The following is a 14058-nucleotide window of genomic DNA, read 5'->3' as shown; positions in this document are numbered from 1 at the left end:
TGGGTAAGTTTGTAGGGAAGGCTATTCTTGACTTTGGTGGAAGCTGGGAAGCAATGGAGGCCAATATCTATTTTACCCACTGTAATGTGACTGCCGAAGGTGAAGGCAAGGGAACCATGGAAGGTTTTTGTTCTTTGCCAATGTGTCAAGATTTAAAGTCTCAGCTGGGTGAGGAGTGATCTTCAGTTGCGTTCTATCTCCACTGGGCAATTTCTCCACTGTCCTGTCCTTCGAATTGAAATCCTGTTAAATTGCCGATAGCAAACCCACCAGAGGGAAAAGATACAGGAAGAAAGAAATGAGAACGGAGCCTTTCATGGAAATACTCACCAAACTAAGACTACTCAGAATACACTTTATGCTGTGTAGTATTTCTCTTCATGAAATGAAAATGATTCAGTAATCTCACCATCATCTCTTTGTGATCATAACTTCCACCTCTATTTATCTACTTGTCCTCAGTTGCACTACCTATCATCATCATAACCACCACCACCACCATCATCATCATCACCATCATCATCATTATCACCATCATGTCCTTGAATTCAATCACTATAAAAATCTGTCTCTCACTTTATTAGACTAATTTCTATGCTAGCTTCCACTATGACATCATGTTTATTACCACAAGCTCTTATTATTGTTTTCCTAACTTGAGAAGTGACACATGTTTGGTTTTGAGCCAATTTCTATCCTCCATTCTAAATTCATGTAGATTCCTAATTGTTATGTGAATGTTCTTTTCCTCAGTTTGAATCTCTAATTATTTCTACCTTTCCCAGATCACTAAAGGACTTGGAAAATATGAACCATGGAATTATAAATGATCAGCATACCAGAACTGAGTCATTATGTTATTATCTTTACTGTTGTATTTTTAATATTTTTAATGGATCAGCAAGATTCTCCTGAGATATCCAAGATGTTTGTAATGGCAAGAGAAGGACAACCTACCCCATTTTGTTTGAGAGCCTCCCACCCCCCGCTGTTGACTATAGATGCAGACAGAGCAGAGTGCCAGGCTGCATCTTTGTGTTTGATGATATATCACATATTTATCAAGCAGCAATGATCTTTTACATATGGTTTAATCAGTGGAAATGCTGAAAGAATGCAGTAATGTATTTCGAGGTGGTCATGATATACTCTGCAAACGTGGTTTGTAATGGCTACTCTGTGCATGGTTTTTAAAGAAAAGTAAAAGTAAGGAGCAAGAAAGCAGCTATCATCAGCAACATTATGTTTCTAAACAGCTGACCTCTGAATTAGCTTGCCTAGTTGCTTTACAACATATAATCACTAAACTGTGACTCAGCGCCTACATTGTAAAGCTGAATTTAGATTCAAATGATATAACATAACCTAATATGCTTAGTACAGTGTCTGGCACTGGGGTTTCCTGGGCAAATGCTGTCAGTGACCACAATGAGCTTGATTGGGGCTAGAAAGTTGGCCCAGAATTAAGAATATGGGCTGCCTTTTTAGAGAACCGATTCCTACCATGTAAGCCAAGTGACTCCCAATTCCGTGTAACTCTAGTTCTAGGAGATCTGATGCTTTCTTCATGCCTCCAATTGAATCTGAATGTATGTACATAGACCTACACATCTATTTATTTATTTATTTATTTATTTATTTATTTATTTGATCAGTGCATGCTTTATATTTTGCCCCTCCTATCACGGTTCCCTCTCTCCGAGTTTTCACCCCATCCATCCATCCCTTTTTGCCTCTGATAGGGTGTTCTCCCCCTTTCCTGGAGCATTTAACCTCTACAGGATTAGGCACATTCTCTCCCACTGAGGCTAGACAGGGCAGTCCTCTGCTACGTATGTGCAGGAGGCCTTGCATCAGCTCTTTGAATGGTGACTTAGTCACTGGGAGCTCCCAGGGCTCCAGGCTAGTTGACACTGCTGTTCAACTATGGAGTTACCATCCCCTTCAGCTCTCTTAATTGTTCTCCAAACTCTTCCATAGGGTTTGCTGTCCTCAGTTCAATGCTTGGTTGTAAGAGCCTCTTTGAGGATAGCTATGCTAGGTTCCTGTCTGCAAGCACAACATAGCCTCAGTAATAGTGTTAGTGTTTGGTACCTGCTCATGGGATGGATCCCAGATTGGCCTGGTCACTGGCTGACCATTCCTTTAGTCTCTGCTCCATTTTTGTCCCTGTATTTCTTTTAGACAGGAACAATTCTGGGTCAAATATTTTGAAGGTGGGTTGGTATCCCCATCCCTCCACTGGGGGTCCTGTCTAAGAGGAATTCTCTTCAAGTTCCATCACCCCACTGTTGGGTATTTTGACTAAAGTCACCCCCATTGAGTCTTGGGAACCTTTCATAAGCCAGGTCTCTGATTCTTTCTAGATGTTGCCTCCACCCACCACCCTTTGCAGCCGCATATTTTCATTCACTCTCCTGCTCCTCTGGACTTCTTTCCTGTCCCCCCCCCCCATACCTTATCCTGCCCCCTTTTCTCCTCCCCTTCCTCTCTCCCACCCAGTTCCCTCCCTCCCTCTGCTTCCCATGATTATTTTGTTCCCATTTCTAAGTGGGATTGAAGCATTCTTTTTTTTTTTTTTTTTTGGTTCTTTTTTTCGGAGCTGGGGACCGAACCCAGGGCCTTGCGCTTCCTAGGTAAGCGCTCTACCACTGAGCTAAATCCCCAGCCTCAGGATTGAAGCATTCTTATTTGGGCTTTCTTGTTTAACTTTTTAGGTTCTGTGGGGTGTATTGGGTATTTTGTATTTTTGACTAATATCTAGTTATCAGTAAGTTCATATCATAGAGGAATGCAAATTGATGCATATTTGAGCATTGCCCAAAGCTCAAGTCCAAGTGGATCAAAGACTTCAACATAAAACCCTATACACTGAACCCAATAGAAAAGAAAGTGGGATGCAGCCTTGAATACATCGGCACGGGGGAAAACTTCAATGGCTCAGGCTCTAAGACCAACAATTGACTAATGGAACCTCTCGAAACTGAAAAGTTTCTGTAAGGAAAAGGACACTCTTGATAGGACAGAACAGCTACCTACAGATTGGGAAAAGATCTTCACTGACCCTACATATGATAGAGGACTAATATCCAGAATATATAAAGAACTCAAAAAATTAGGCTCCCCCAAACCAAATAACCCAATTAAAAATGGGTACAGAGCTCAGCAGAGGAATCTTGAGTGGCCAAGAAGCACTTAAAGAAATGTTCAAATCCTTAGATATCAGGGAAATTCAAATCAAAACAACACTGAGATTCTGCCTCATACCAATCAGAATGGCTAAGATCAAAAACTCAAGCAACAGCACATGCTGGTAAGGATGCAGAGAAAGGGGAAGACTTCTCCATAGCTGGTAGGATTGCAAAATGGTATAACCACTCTGGAAATCAATCTGATGGTTCATCAAAATATTGGAAATATTTCTATCTGAAGACCCAAATATATTGTTCCTGGGTATATATCCAGAAGATGTTCTACTATGTCACAAGGGCATGTTGTCCACTATATTCTTAGCAGCCTTATTTGTAATAGCTAGAAACTGGAAACAACCCAATGTCTCTTAACCAAAAAAGAGATACAGAATTGTATAATGGAATACAATTTAGCTATTAAAAATGAGGACATCATGAATTTTGCAGGCAAATGGATAGAACTAGAAATATCCCGAGTGAGGTAACCTAGATCCGAAAGACCTACACATTTTAAAAGATGAATTTGATTTGTTGAACAGAGGTACTAGAAAGGGCCACAAGAACACAGAAGAGAACTTTATGCGCGCGCGCGCGCGCGCGCCCGTGTGTGTGTACATGCACGCATGTGCATTTGTGTGTGTATATGCTCGTGCTTCTGTGTGATAGACTTCCCAGAAGCACAAAAAGACATGAATTGTCAGAGTGTGTGATGTTACAGGAGAATTTATGAATGAGTAGGCAAAAACAGATCTGACCTTTATGAATGGCAAGATGGTACAGGTATTCTAAACCTCATTTAGAAATGCCATTAATAAGGCAACAGTATTCCAAAAACCCAAGTTCTACTTTCTGGGTGAATATTTGATTAAAGTAGATTATCATGTACAAGGTCTTTGTCCAGAAATTTTTGTAAGGAATGACTAAAAATAAATATAAATAAAAATGATCAACAACTAAGTAAACACTTGGTAATGTATCAGTTGCTTGCTAGGACTTGCATGTGTCCTTGGTCTATCCTGAGATCTGAGGTGCATTGATAAGAAGGCCAGAGAGACACTCCCAGAAAGCTACTTTCTGCTGCCTTTGTTCTCACTCTCTAGGGTAGACATCGTCTCTACATGTTTCTGGACAGTGGTAAAAGCTCTAATTTCTGCACATCTCTGATGAGTTTTAAATCGAATGCATTTTGAGGAGCTAAAGATCTTTTCAGGTTTATCACATAGCTCTTTTATTCTTATTTTTAATTTTATTTTTTCACATAACTCTTTTAATTATGCACACAAACATTATATTTTTGAGATTATAATAATTACATCATTCTTTTTATCCTCCTAGCCTCTCATGTATACCTACTTGCTCTAATTCAAATTCATGGTCTCTCTTTTTAAAAATAATTATTATATATTGTTACATTTCAAAATATATACACACAGACTATTCAGCCTATACTTCACTACTTGTATGTATATTGTCTGGGATGCCCATTTGTATTAGATAATGAATTGGTATGCTTTCCCCTGGGGAAGACCATTTCTTCCACTCTCAGCATTCCTTAATTGCCTGCAGTTCTTTATTTAAACTCCAATTGGATAATTGATAGTTTTTGTCAAGTCTTAGAATGCTGTCTGACTATAATAATGTATGTCTACAAAACCAATGCTCAATTCATCAAAAATATTTCAAACAATATGTACTGTGTGATTTCATTTTCATAGCATATGCATGTACAAGCTGAAAATTTTCTGAATGGTGCAGAGTGTGGAGGTTCATTTTGTCAACTTGACACAAACTAGAGTTACCTGAAAAGAGAGAACCTCAGTTGATCTATAGGTAAGTCTGTGGCCGTATTTCCTTTAAATCATTGATGCGAGAGGGCCCAGTCCATGGGTGCTACCACTGAGCTGGAGTTCTTGGATTGTGTAAGAAAGCAGGCTGAGAAAACTGTGTAGAACAATTCAGTAAGGAATGCTCTTCCATATCCTCTGCTGCAGTCCCCATCTCCAAGTTCCTGGTCTCTTCTTTCTATGATGGACCATTGCTTAGAAGTATAAAATGAAAATAAATTTTCCCTCCTCAATTTACTTTGGTCAGTGTTTTATCACAGCAACAATAATGCTAACTATCACACAGACAATTTCGTAGTTAAGCACCCCAAGAGCTGAAAATATTTTGAGAATTATAGCATCTAGATCCATTAAGGAAATTAATATATGATTTTCATTTTTTGGTATGTTTTTCTCTTGTTTTGATGTTGGTACTACTAGCTTCAAAGAATGAACTCAGTAGTGTTGCTCCTCTTTCTAGGTCATGGGTAAAGTTTGAGACATATTGATATGGGCACTTCATTAACAATGACAATGTAAATAGAAATGCTGATGTCGAAAGGGGAAACCTTCACAAAATCCCACCCCTGTAGGCAAGGAACTAGGAATAACTAATAACCGTTGAGAGGAGACTTAGCCTCTCCCAGGGGTGAGCCTTTCGAATGGTTGTCACACAAGGTGGACAGACCTAAAACAATATGCACATACAAAAATAGATTAAGCATGATATATAGTATGTCAGCATGAATATATATATATATACATATTTATATATAATTTGAAATTTACAAGTGGCAGAATTTAGCAGTGAATCCATCTAGTCCTGGGCCCATTGGTTGGGAGATTTTAATTAATGTTTCAATATTGTTACTTGTTATGAGCCCCTTTTAATTGTTTAATATATCCTGGAACTAACTTTTGTAGGTCATTTGAATTTCTTTATCTATTTACTTTTTCCACATTTGCTAGCTTTTCAAAAAACAAAATTCTGAAATAATTTCTAGTGTTCTTATGGATTTCACTGGGGTTTATTATAAAAACTCCCCCTTCATTTCCAATACGCACTCATTTGGGTCTGATCTGTCTCTCTTTACTTAATTTCTTTATAGATTTGTCAATCATGCTAAGCTTCTCAAAGAACTAGCTCTTCATTTGATTACGTTTGTCGTCATTTTTTCTTTAAATTGAATTTTGCCCTAATCTACTATTTTCTTGCTTTCTAGTGGGTTTGGTGTCTTGTTTTCCTAGAGCTTGAGGTACACCATTGGGCTATTTATTTGAGATATTTCTGATTTTTTTAAAAATGTGAGTATCTTTAAATTACACTTTCCTTTTGGGATTACTTGGCTGTATTCCAGAAGAACATGCTTAGCTATCTTTTTTATTTGACTCTGGAAGTATAAACATTTCCTCCCCGAATTCCTCAAGGACTCCTTGTTTGTTCTTAAATGTATATTGTTTAGTCTCCAAGTCTTTGTTCAATTTCTGAGCTTTCTCTTAATGTTGATTTCCAGATTTATTCCAATCTGGTTTGATAATATATAAAGAATCATTTTATTTTTTTCCTATTTGTTAAAGCTATTATCTGGTCTCTAATGGGATCAGTTTTATAAAAGTTTTCTTGTACTGCAGAGAAAAATGTATTTTTCCCAATCTGTTGAATGTTATGTTCTATAGTCTGTTAAATATAACTATTTATGTCATAATTTTGCTATGCAGTTTTTTTTCTAATGTTTTGTTTGGAATAACTACTTAAATATCAGTTGAATTATTTGACTCAGGACCAATGGGACTTTTTCATGTCTTTTAATGACACAAGTGTTTGAAGTTCTTATACCTTCAAGATGAAATACCCCATGCTTTTTATAATGTATGGTGCCTTCTCATTTCGTATGGTTGGCTCTGAAGTGTGCATCGTCAGATGGAAGGACCACAATTGGCTTGTTTACAGCTTTTGTTTGCTCACTGGGCTGTTTTCATCACTTGCTTCTCCAGGTTTTGATTAGTTAGCTCATCTAGTTTTTTAATCTAGTTAGTTATTTAATACCTTTTAATTGATGAATTGAGTCCATTTGTACTTAAGGTTATTATTGTGAGGCACATGGGGCAGTTCCATGCCCCTGACACAAATACAACAGAGGTCTGTCTGGTCAGGCCTTAGTGGGAGAAGATGAGCTTAAATCTGAGGCCCCAGGGAAGGGGAAGGTTTGGTGAGGCGGGGAGTAGCACTCTTTAGGAGGCAAGGGAGAGGAGGAATGAAATGAGGAATTATGGGAGGGAGGAATGGGGGGCAACTACTGTAATGTAAATAAATAAAATAATAAAAGTTAAAAAAGAAAACTGTGCAGAGCCCACCAACAGAAGGCAGGGGTGGGGGGAATGAACACTAGTTATCACAATAGTCACTGATGCTTTTTATCCCTTTCTAGTTCTCTTTTTTCATTATTTTTTATTCACTTTACATCTCAATATCAGCCCTCCTCTTTTCCTGTTTCCCCCTTCCACAGAACTCCCATCTCCCCCTCCACATCTCCTCTGAGAAGGGGGTGCCCCTCCTTAGCCTGGGTATCACCCTGTCCTGGCACATCAAGTCACTACAGGACTAGGTATATCCTCTCCTGCTGAGGTAAGACAAGGCAGCCCAGTTAGGAGAATAAGTTCCTCAAGCAGGTAACACATTCTGGGACAGCTCCTATTCAGTTACCAGCAGGACTTAAGACCAGTTCAACAGGAAGAAATAATGTTTGCTACTGTAAATCTATACCATTAATCAATACACCAACTGATATCCCTTCTGTAAACCTGTGTGTGTGTGTGTGTGTGTGTGTGTGTGTGTGTGTGTGTTTAGATATTAAGGGCTAACCACTCAGGATTAGATAACTTTTTTTTTTACTTTATCTGCATTTATTTTATGCTAAATTTATTCCCGTGTCATGAGTTTTTTTTTCTTCAGTTTCTTCTGGGGTATCTTTTTCTTCTGTGCAGCCTCCTCTTCTGGCTTTGGAACAATCAGTTCCTTCTCAGAGAGGATCATCTCGATGTGGCAGGGGAAGCTCATGTATGGGTTAATCCGGGCCTGAGCTCTGTAGGTCCATTGGCGCATCTTAGGTGCTGTGTTCACCTGGATGTGTTCAACTACTAGAGAATCTACATCTAAACCCTTAAGTTCAGCATTGTTCTCTGCATTTTTAAGCATATTCAGCACTCTTTTTTAGCCACCGTCCCTGTGTCTAGTTTGGACTGGGTGCACCTACCGACTCCACCAGTATACCTCTGGAATGACAACACTGCTTCTTCTTTTTTTAATTGGATATTTTTTATTTACATTTCAAATGTTATTCCCTTTCCAGGTTTCCTGTCAATAAACCCCCTGTCCCATCCTCTTCCCCTTGTTTCATAAGGGTGGTCCCTCTTCCCAACCACCCCCACTTCCCATCTCCCCACCCTGACACTCCCCTACACTGGGGGATCCAGCCTTGGCAGGATCAAGGGCTTCTTCTCTCATTGGTGGCCAACAAGGCCATCCTTTGCTACATATGCAGCTGGGCCATAGGTCTGTCCATGTGTAGTCTTTGGGTAGTGGCTTAGTCCATGGAAGCTCTGGTTGGTTGGTATTGTTGTTCTTATGGGGTTCAAGCCCCTTCAGTTCCTTCAGTCCCCTCTCTAACTCCTCCAATGGGAACTCCATTCTCAGTTCAATGATTTGCTACTAGCATTCACCTCTTTATTTGTCATGCTCTGGCTAAGCTTCTCAGGAGACAGTTGTATCAGGCTCCTGTCAACATGCATTTCTTGGCTTCATCAATATTTTCATTGCTTCTTTAAAATGGCATCCTTCAGATACTTGGTGGCTTTGTGGATATGCATACCCTTGATGGCCTGGGCAGTTTCCTGGGTATTCTTAAAGTGAACACAAAGGGTTGAACCTCTTGATTTGCATGATTTTGTGGGGTTTTTCTGGGTCAAGAGAGTAGTGAACCATTTTTACAGGTCACCTCTGGCCGCTTACAGGAAGAGGGAGGATTAGATAACTCCTTCATGGAGAAGATTAATTTTCACTTTTTTGCATTCATTAACTGATTATAGCTCTTCTCTTAGGAGTCTTGTGAGCTTTCCCCATCCATGTTGCCATATCAATTGATGTCTGTCTGTCTGTCTGTCTGTTTATTTATTTATTTATTTATTTATTTATTTAATTTATTGGTCTTATTTGGGAATCCATATTATTGAAGTTTCCCGAATGCAGCTTTCCTGTCACATACAGAAGTCTACCTTATGGCAGACTTCCTGCCTTTCTGGTTCTCACAATTTTTCCATCCCATTTTCCACGATGTTCCCTGAGCCTTAGATAGGGGGTTTGTATTGTAAATGAACTTGTTCTTTGAGGTAGGCATCAGATAGTCCATTGTTCTCCACAGTTTAACCAGTTATGGCTTTTATAAAAGTCTCCACTTACTGCAGGAGGAAGCTTCTTTCCTGAAGGGTGAAAACTGCACTTACCTGTGGGTATATGATTAAGTGTGCAGAGGAAGTTAGAAATTCTACTGGTTTATAGAAGGGCTATCAGTTGGTGTATTGAGCAGTGGGACAAACTTGGCAGACATTACTTCCTTCCTGTTGAGCAGGTCTGGAGTGCTGTTGGTCGCTCCAAGTACAGAAGAGCCACAGTTGCAGCTTCCAGGGTATCTTGCAGTGCTGCTCATTATTGTAGCTTGTAGGCATCACAGATGGGAGGGACGATTGATTGCTCTTCTCTTCTGAGAGCTTGTGCCCTGTGAGTGCTGGTCCCTCAGGAGAAGGCTTCCAGGTAAGTTCTGGCTCAGTTCCTGCAAGACATCTATCTGAAGTGTGGTGTCCTCATAAATAGGGCCTTACTTTCAATTTCTGCGGGGCAAGTAAGAAGAATGGCAATATCCTATATTGTTTTGGAGACTATCCTGGCCAGTAACTTGAGAAGGGAGTTACCCATGCTTGCAAGGGGTTTTTGTTACATAACCTATAGCTTTAAGGTAGAACATTGTCAGCTCATATGGAATACTTCACTAAAACACACACGTGCGTGTGCGTGCGCGCGCGCACACACACACACACACACACACACACTATTTTTATGACTCCAAGGCAGGAAGGCTAGATAACATTAGAGATGCCTTTTATATTTTTTAAAAATAGGGCTCTTAATTTTTTCTCTAACACTTATGCGATCTTAGGTAGGGTCTTTACTTTCTATTACTGAGGAGTTATGAGACTGAGGATATGTCTTAGGGTTGTCTAATGTATACTTTGTAACTGTGTTGGAATGGATGTGTTTCCTATTTTTTTACTACCCACCCTTCTTTTTTATTTTGCATTCATTGTTCGCTCGTGGAGGGTCGCCTTCACAAGGGATACACTCCCTGATGCTGGAAAAATGGCTACGGTTGCCCTAATGATTGCTCAGTATTCTTGATAAAATATTGATGGAACATTACACAGGAAAGACTTTGTGTGACTTGGACTTCAGCCCACCAGTATGAAAATCGTTTTGTGCTGGTAGAATTCTATGCTGAGTTCCACAGCATTGTCTATATAATCCTGTGTAGCTGTTAAGGTCAAGTGCAGTTTGTATCTCCTACTACCACTCCTATATAGCCTTTAAAATAATGCTCTGAAGAATTATATTTACTGATATTAAAGTTATTTGTACTGTAATAAGTGGGCAAAAAGAATGAAAGAACATTACGTATTGTATGACCTTGGTCTTGTACTGGTGTATTATGCATTTATTTTGAAAGAATATGTTTAATAATGATCCATGGCTAGTTGTCTTCTAGGCAATGTTTATTTATTTATTGTTAGTATTTCATTTGTATAGTATCAGATGGAAAGTTATTTTCAGAATTGTCTGTTTAATATAGTGAATATAGATTAATGTCATAGTTAAAAGTCAATACTATTAATAGCTGTGAAACAACCTATTTGCAAGGTTCTGTGCCTGCTACGGTACAGTGTCTACAGATTTCTTTTCTGTGTAATCATAGCCACTAGTTAGGGAAGTAGCTGGGTTTCTCTAACTTGTGTTCTTTAAATTCTCTCCCAGAAATAGTATAGCTTTTTATAAACATTTTTACAGAATTTTCCTTTCCAATATTACAGTAATCCTAAGATATAAGAGTGCTGATTTTTCTGACCAAAGATTCTATTCTGAAAAACCAAGTGACTTACTGTCATAAACTACAGGAACTGGGGCTTGGCCTCGAGCCCAGATCTTCTTTAGGTATTTGGCCTGCTCTAGCCTTATTGTCCTCAATTCCTGAGGCACTATATAATCACATGGTGAATTCACCAATTTCTTGGTCCTCCACAACAAATCAAGTGTGCGCACACACATGTGCACACACACACACACACACACACACACACAAAGAGACACATGCAAACACATACTATGTAATCATCTTCAGGATACCTGTGTCATTTGTGCTTCAGAAATGTTCCCAGAATAGAGTAATAGAGAAGAAAAGGTCATAGAGGGTAGTGAGGCCCGATCCAGTCAGGTTTTGATAATACTGTATGCATTTTAGCCTTTTCCTTCAGTGGGAGGGGAGTTATTAGAAGCTATTGATATACGAAGTTTAAATGAATGGGCAAAGAACATATTTGGGGTGAGCTGCTAGGGGTTGTCATTGTGATACTTTGAGAGAAGAAGACCACTTGTCCAGGGTATTATGGACCAGGTGTCAGGAAGTAGGTGAGTCCTGAAATACTTTGAGTAGAGCCAAAAACTACTTGTTATTCTTTGTATTGTTTCTCTCTCTCTCTCTCTCATTCTCTCTCTCTCTCTCTCTCTCTCTCTCTCTCTGTGTGTGTGTGTGTGTGTGTGTGTGTTGGTGAATATATATTCATTATATGTGTGGAGGACAGAGAACAACCTTGAGCATCATTCCTCAGGCCACATCTTTGTTTTTGTGAGAAAGACGTGGAATCCATCAAGTAGGCTAGACAAAGTTCTAGGGATCTGCCATTTTCTATTTCTCCAGGGGCTAGGATTATAAGCATGAATGATCATGCCTTGCCTAAAAAGTGGGTTCTGGGAATCAATTTCGATTTTCATGTTTGCAAAGAAAGCATTTCCCCCACCTAGCTATCTCTCCAGCCTTCAGCAACCATTTTCTGATGGAGCAAGTGTATGGTCTGAGAGGAAGCTGCACAGAGAGGGCTGACACTTCTGGGAGGAGGATATTGACAGAAAATACTCTGGAGAAGGGAAAGCCTAGTACAGGCAGGGTTCCAGGACTAAATGAGGGGCTACAACATTGGGTTATGTTGGAAATTTGTGTCTGGGGGATGCTGAGGGAGAATGATGAGAGAGTAGTCACATATTGAATGTATGACCTTGAAATTGAGGAAGAGGTCTTGGCTGGCTGTCCACATATATAGATAGATATAAAGTAACAGAAAACAAAATCTCAGTCTCAGAACCCAGATTTTTTTGGTCTCTGTAGGCAAATACTCAATCTGTGGGCTCTCAGTATCTTTATCTATATAATGGGACAAGAAGTAGTATCAAATTTAGGAGCTAATTTACATGGAGAAAGACCTGGAAACCAGGCAGGGCTAAAAAATATTTTTTGTTATTATTTTATTGCAAGTTATATTTCTAAGTCTACTTTTAAGTGTTTTTTTTGTGCATGATTTACTTCATCTTGCTAAGAAAAACAAAGGAGATATTATTTTTCTTGGTAAAAATGAGGAAACTAAGGCCCAGAGGCGATAAATCATTTGCTCAAGGAGATCCAGTTAGAAAATGGAGGAAGGGGGTGTCTGAGCTCAGGTACGTTTGACTCCCAGGACAAAACAGGTAATCAGTTCTATAAATAGTAAAATCTGGTCTTGTGTGCAGGTCAAGCCATGAGACTTGAGCTGTAGTTCATCTAAGCAGCCAAGCCAGAGATGCAATGAGTTTAAGCTTAAAATAATCCTGTGAACAAAGCAACGGGATAATTTGAAATGTCAATGTGACATTCTGTTCCACAGTAAATTAATAAGAAGTGACGGAAGGCCTTTCTTGTCATGGCTGTAACAATCAGAAGCCAGGCTTACACTACCTTCTAATCTCATGCAATGACAATAGGCAATCAGTAGTAACATCCTTCAAATATCAGCCGAGTCCTTTTCATACACAAAGGTGACATATTGGCAGTATCCAATTTTACTCGTTCATGTTGGAAGAAAGGACGCTTTATACAATATTATGTGATGAGACAAGTAACGGAAAACCCAAGGCAGTTTTCTACAACTAATTTGTAACTATAGAAAACACTTTAACCCTCCCTCTTATTCTTTTTGTTGCCAAGGTGATGATCAAGCAGGTAATTCAAGTGACCTTGAGGCTTCAGCCAAAATAGAAGTCTCAGTAAGTTTTAAATCTGTGGGGGAAGTTCATAGGGAGGTTAGGATCATATCCCAGAATCCCTTACTTTTCTTTCTTTTCGGATTCTTAGTTCCTAGGCTTGGTCGTGGACTTTGGCACCATTTCTGCTTCATTTCAGTGCTTCCTGGTTCTCATGTAGATAATCTCAGTATTTCTGTCCTGGGGAGAGTAACAGTATCCATGCTTTGTTAACCAAACCCTTATTCCTGGAGCTGTCTGTGAACGTGCCTACAAATGACGTCAGTTGATTCTTGTTGCTGTATTCTTCCCCTAAGTGGAATCTTCCACTCAGGGAGATGCAGTACTTCAGAGCAGAGACTACAGCTTCCAACCCTGGTGTGGCCCCTTGTGATGTTGACAGCATGAACTTTGGGGATAGGCTTATCCCTGTCTGGGGAGGAGGCCTTGGAGTGTGGGGGGCGGCTTTTATGCATGCACACATATATAGTCACAAACACTGAAAACATGTCCACAGGAAAGACCAGACTTCACTGAAATGTAGCACAGGAAATGCTTATGGTTCAGGTCATACCTGAACATCATTGCTTCCTTACCTGCATACAAAATACCAACTGCTCTCACTAGCTCTACCTCTAGGGCATAGCCACGATTGTCTAACTTCTTCTGTCTC

This window comes from Rattus norvegicus, chromosome 3, assembly GCF_021556685.1.
Source record: "Rattus norvegicus strain SHRSP/BbbUtx chromosome 3, alternate assembly SHRSP_T2T, whole genome shotgun sequence".
Lineage (NCBI taxonomy): Eukaryota > Metazoa > Chordata > Mammalia > Rodentia > Muridae > Rattus > Rattus norvegicus.
This window is presented reverse-complemented; position numbering follows the sequence as displayed.